We start from the raw sequence: 5,954 nt of genomic DNA on the forward strand, positions 1-5,954 counted from the left end.
AATATTCATGGTATGCAGGCAAGAGGATTCTGAATATTCTATATGGCACAAACTAGCTTGTTTTATTTATTGAGATAATATTATTTTGAGATGAACATTTTATCTTTCCATTTGGTCAACTTTGACTTCAAATCACACAGTATCATGCTACTACAAGTAAGACTTATTTTAGAGAAATTTGTCAATTACTTAGAATTTCTTTTTTTAGTAATTTCTAGTTTGTCTTAATTAGCCAAAATCCATCTTTGTACCTTCCCACTCTTGTCACTTCAACTCCAATTGAGAAAAAAATTCATTATCAGTAATCAATGAAAGCAACTTTCACTTTTGACCATTTCCAAAGGGGAAAAAAATCATCTTATTCATCTTCATATCAGTTTGTGGTTTTCATTTCCCCTTTGCTCTTCTGAAATTCTAATTTATCATTATTTTGATAAAAAAAAATTCAGTTTGTCGTTTTTGCATTGTTTTTTAGTTGTGTTCAATCTTTCATGACCTGAAGTTCTTGAAAAAAGACATTAGAGTGGTTTGTCATCTCCTCCTTCAGTTCTTTTAACAGATGAAGAACTGAGGCAAACAGGATTAAATGATTTGCCCAGACACACTACTAATAAGTTCCTGAAACCAGATTTGAACTCATGAAGATGTCTTCCTAATTCCTAGCCTAATGTTTCATCAACTACCTGTAACAACAATTCAGTATAACAGTAATATATTGCATTTATTGTAACTCTTTTATCTAATTTCAAATTCATAGGCATTCCCTCAGATTTGCATTATTTTCCACTTCCAAAATATGGTAAATATTTCTGTATCTCCTTGGAATTTATTATGTTGTTGTTCAGTCATTTTATTCATGTGTGTTTCTTCATGACTCCATCAGGTATTTTGTGTTTTTTTGGCAAATATACTGGAGTGGTTTGCCATTTTCTTTTCTAGTTTATTTTACAGATGAGGAACTGAAAGGAGATTAAATGATTTGTCCATGTATTTGGGGCTGAATTTGAAATCAGTTCTTCCTGATTCCAGACCCAGCATTCTATCTACTGCACCACCAAATAATATGAGACTTTATTTCTCTTATAATTAAGCCATCTCTTAAACTATTCTCTAATTCCTCTTCCCTATCTCCCAATGTCCCTATTTCCCTTCTGAATGAAAAGTAGCTCTGTATCTAATTGTGTTAATGTGTTGGTGTTATCTTTATTTTTGTGTGACTAATATTGATGATAATCATGTTCAAGTATGAACACTCTCCCACCCCTTCTTCCTTTGTTGTATAGATGTTTACTTGTGTACTCTCATTATGAGATATTTTCTCCAAATTTTGTTTCACTCATCAAGTGTAATATTCTTTCCATCTCTTCCCATTCTTTTCTTAACATCATCAAGGCATAACAAAACCATTCCCAGGTCTTGTTATAGTGAACTTAATGACTGATCCATTCATCTCAGGATTCAGGTTTCTCTCACCCCCAGTCCACATCCTATCCTTTACACATGAGTATTGGTAGACCTGGGGTCTGAGTTGCCTCAGCTTGGGAGCTTTAGAAAATGTCAGAAGACTGACATACACTTCAGAGCATCTTGGACTAGGAGAGGGTTTGCTTCCTGCAGAAAACGTAGGTCCTGCCAGGTCACTTGCTACCAGGTCCTCATGTCTAGATTGGCAATTCAGGCACTTTCAAAATGAACTGGGGTTGCTGTCCAGGAATACTGAAACCCTGGGGACACTGCCCCCCCCCCCAGAAGGGGTCTGAGGATCTATTTTGTGAACATATTGTTGGCCACTGCTTTTCCAGAAAGCATGAGAATAGATTCACTGCATCTGAAGCCACTCACCCCAGCCCCCCAAAAAGGGTAGAGAAAATACAAGGGGCACTACTGGGAAAACTGGGGTAAGCTTGAGGAAGATCAATAAAATGAGAAAATATATGTAAAGGTCCTTGCAAACTATGTAAATGTTAACCATTATTTTTTTTTAAAACATTATTTCACTACTTTTTAAGATCCTATGCTAAATGGAGAAATAATTCTATCAGAAAGGTTCTTTTTTGATACTAAAAAAATAGACCAGTCCTTTGAAGGAGTTTCCCCATGGGAGAAGAGGCATAGGAACCCTTCACTTAGCTGCTGATAGACCCTAGGCCTGGGGGAGAAGAGGGAAAGGCCTGGGTTATGTAGGAAGACAAAATAACCAGAGAGGTAGCTGTTCAAGGAATGAAGAAAACCAGGAGAGCCAACTCAAATAGCTAAAGCTGGATTTTGGATCCCTGGTTATAGCAGGCGAAGCTTCAGACAATTGGTGCCTAGGAAGCAAAACCATTCCCCAAGAACAGGGGTGGGGAAGGATGGGAAACTGGGAAGGCAGTTCAACTTTGCTGGCCACTCAGTCCAGGCATGGATCACAGTCTCTCATTTCTTTGCAAGAGAGACATTGATTTTGAAACAAACCAGATGTGTGTAGCCCTGGCTTAGGATGGTCTGAGCATGATAGATGCCGCTGCTGAGAGAAGGTGGAAGCTGTATGACATATACTTGGAAACTGCTCTTGGGCAAGGAGTAGGTACATTTCTTAAAGGGACAGGGCAGGCCATATATGGAGAGACTCATGGCAGGGTGTCCCTGGTAGAATGAAGGAGTCAGTGGTCTCACATATATCTCTATAGGTGCAGCTTCCAATCTTTTTAATGCAAGGGATTTTCAACCAACTTTCTCCAAATTTGCCTTCAATGGAGAAGTGAGAGGAGCACTGGTCTTGGTCTCCATGGCAGTGATTATTTTTCCAGGGATGGTGATGGGAACTGGTTCTACCTGCAGCCTGGTGATCACTGCTGGGTTGTGCCCATCATCACAGTTTTCCATGAAAAATTACTAACCACTTGGAAATGGGAGTAGGTCACAGCAGAGACAGGAACAATAATAGCACAGCCAGTGTAAGGGACTTCATGGTGTCTGACAGTCAGTTGAAGTTTGTTTCTTGAACAATGTTTATACATTTTTGTATCAAGCTGTTAATTCCCTTTCCAATCTTTCTTCCACAGAAGACATTTCTTTTCCATTTTTCCTTGAAGTTCTCTTATTCCATTTGGAATGAAAAATAACTCTCTTTTTACATTATTGCTTCATCTTTCTCATTAAATTTGTGACTGTGCTGTGTTTTCCTCTGAAGCGCTGCTTTTGCAAGTTTTGGAATCATTGTCTTCTTTTGTGTTTGTTTCTTAAGCATCTTTGCTGCCATGATAGTCCATTAAGGTGGGGTTATTTTTATTTATTTGCTCATTCTTCAAGACAATTTCCTTTTTTAGGATGGGATGTTATGACTGGGTAATGAGACACTACTGAGAGGAATTACCTGTTACTGATTTCTAGAAGTATTGGGTGTTGTATAATTTTATGACCTCAGGGACAGGTTGGAGATCTCCAATTTGTCAATGTTTCAAAGGCTTACCCAAGGCAAAGTTTGTTTATGGGCATCATGATCTGAGAAATTCTTCAAATCTGACTCTATGCAAGTGTAGATTGCTACTAAACTCAGTCTCTATCAGTCAGCTCCAAATCTCTGTTAGTTCAGTAGCAGAACTGTAGTTTCCCTTTGTTCTGTGATTCCTGACTTGGTTATTCTTCTGAAGGCTGTGCTAGATCCTCAAACTGAGAAGCTGCTTTGACTGCAGAGTGTGAATCACATGGTTGCTGCTGCTTGCTTCAGAAATTTCTCATTTCTGCTTATACTACCCAGTGCTTTCCCTGGATTTGTGACCTGGAACTGAGTAGTGAATGACAAATATATAAGTTCATATCTGTTCCTATCTTCTTTCACTAGTATGTGTCCGAGAATGAATTTTCTTGGTCTGTATCTTCTTCTTGTCTTGGTGCCTGACTTTTCCCTAGGTCATGAAGCATTTCATTTTCGTACACCTGACCTGATTGCCTCATATCTGTGGACCTCTAAATTTGTCTCCTTTGTTGAGCCAGGTTGGACAAAGGACTGACTGTGATTTTTTTTCCCCTGAATTTTCTAGATATGTTTGGAGGAATTTGTGGGTAGGAGTTACCAACACTAATAATTTTCTTACTAATCCACAATTTTGACTCCTTCCTATCCTTTGCATTTGATATTGTTATATAATATTTGATTATATTTATCTTGGTTTTTGCTAATGCTGATCTTTATTTAGGAAAAATAAAGTTTCTTATTTTCTTTTGGCACAGGACAAAATAGAGTCAGTAAAAAGATACAGATGATAATGAAGCATAACAGAGAAGTCGTCTCTTTTTAAGGAGTTTGTAGTATAATAAAAGTGAGAACTGATATAGTCAGATAAATTATGAATCAAATTGGAGTGAAAAGTACATAAGGTAAGCTCAGTATTATGAGATCTGATATAAGACCTGTCAGTCAGTAAGTTATTCGTTAATGAGCTAGCAAGCCTTTATTTAGTGACTAGCAGCTAACATATGCAAACAACTATACCAAGCAAGCACAGGAAGATACAAAGAAAGGCAAAAATGGTAGCTGTTCTCAAGAAACTTACAAACTAATAGGGAAGATGATGTATAAATAACTTTGGACAAACAGTATATGTACAGGAGAGATTGAAGAAAACCTCCAATGGATACTAAAATTAAGGAAGATTATGGAAAGATTTTTAAAGTGAATTTGATAAAATTTTCAATGTATAGAAAACTGCCTTCTTTCCTTTTCTTTTTCCCTCCTATTTAGAAAACAAGAAACACAGAACTCTACTTATATACACAAATTATTAAATAAAATAAAATCACATATTAATGTTAATGAAAATCAGGCTCTTCTAACCTGTCCACCAATAATACATCCTCCCCCATTGAGGAAATAAAAGAAACAAAATTCCTGTTATCAATATGTACAATTTATATTAGTAAAGCAAAATCACCTTTGTACCATGTTCAGATAGAGATGAAGGAAAAGTAGTTTGATAGATCAACAGATAGTGAGATTTGAAGATAGATAGGTACTCTATGTCTATCTCCATTCTATTAAGAAGTAGTAGACATGTTTCACCATGATATTCTCTGAGGCTGGATTTAAATTCAGGTACTCCTGACTCCAGGGCCAGTGCTCTATCTACTGTGCCACCTAGCTGCCCCTCACCATGATTCTCTTGAAATTTCATTGCATTGATTAAAGTTCTGAAGTCATTTAAACAATAGGAGAGAAGTCAGAAGAAAGGAAAGGGAAGGGGAAGGGAAGTAAAGAGAATGGGAAAGAAGAGAAAGGGAAGGAAAGGAAGGGAAAAAAAAGAATGGAAAAGATAAAAAAAAACTCCAAGTCATAGATTTGGAATACACACAAGTAGAAGAAATGGGAAAAGAGGACAGAGAAATAGATGATAGATGGATATTTTTAGATACTATCTAGAAAGAGAAAACCAACAATTGTATTAGAAGTTTTATAGACTTTCATAATTAAAAGGAGCTATTAGAAATAGCAATTCAGGGGTAGCTTTGAAGAAAGTTACTTAATTGAGAAATTATATCAGATATTCCAGATACTTTTCAAAGATTGGTTGAGAATTAATGAGACAAGAGGAAATGTACAAAGACTATATGCATTTTTTTCTAGATACTTAAACAAGAAAAGAAGAAAAAGGTGAAGGATGATAGAATGAATTATGGTAGGGAAAGGTAAGGTGTTTATTGGTCATTATTTTTAAGAATGATGGAGAATTTGATATATTTGTAAACAAAATGGAAGGAGTTAAAGGACTTGGAGAGATTGAAGATTAAAGAGCAAAGGTGATAGTGGGAAAGATTCACTGTCAAATATGTGAAGAAATGGGATCAGTTAAAATTGGGGATTAATTTTGGGGAGGAGGATACTTTCTTCATTAAAAACTGGAATTAAGAGAATTGTAAATGATAATGAGTTCTATGATGCAAACAAGGGGGAATAGAAAATTATGGTAATATCTTGT

At 36.3% G+C, this 5,954-nt stretch overlaps 1 pseudogene; it reads right to left on the reverse strand.

Annotated features, from left to right (window-relative positions):
• Positions 1-2,415: 2,415 nt before the first annotated feature.
• On the reverse strand, positions 2,416-2,999 carry LOC141489451 (ganglioside GM2 activator pseudogene; annotated as a pseudogene).
• Positions 3,000-5,954: the final 2,955 nt, after the last annotated feature.

This window comes from Macrotis lagotis, chromosome 5 (assembly GCF_037893015.1).
Source record: "Macrotis lagotis isolate mMagLag1 chromosome 5, bilby.v1.9.chrom.fasta, whole genome shotgun sequence".
Classification (NCBI taxonomy): Eukaryota; Metazoa; Chordata; class Mammalia; order Peramelemorphia; family Peramelidae; genus Macrotis; species Macrotis lagotis.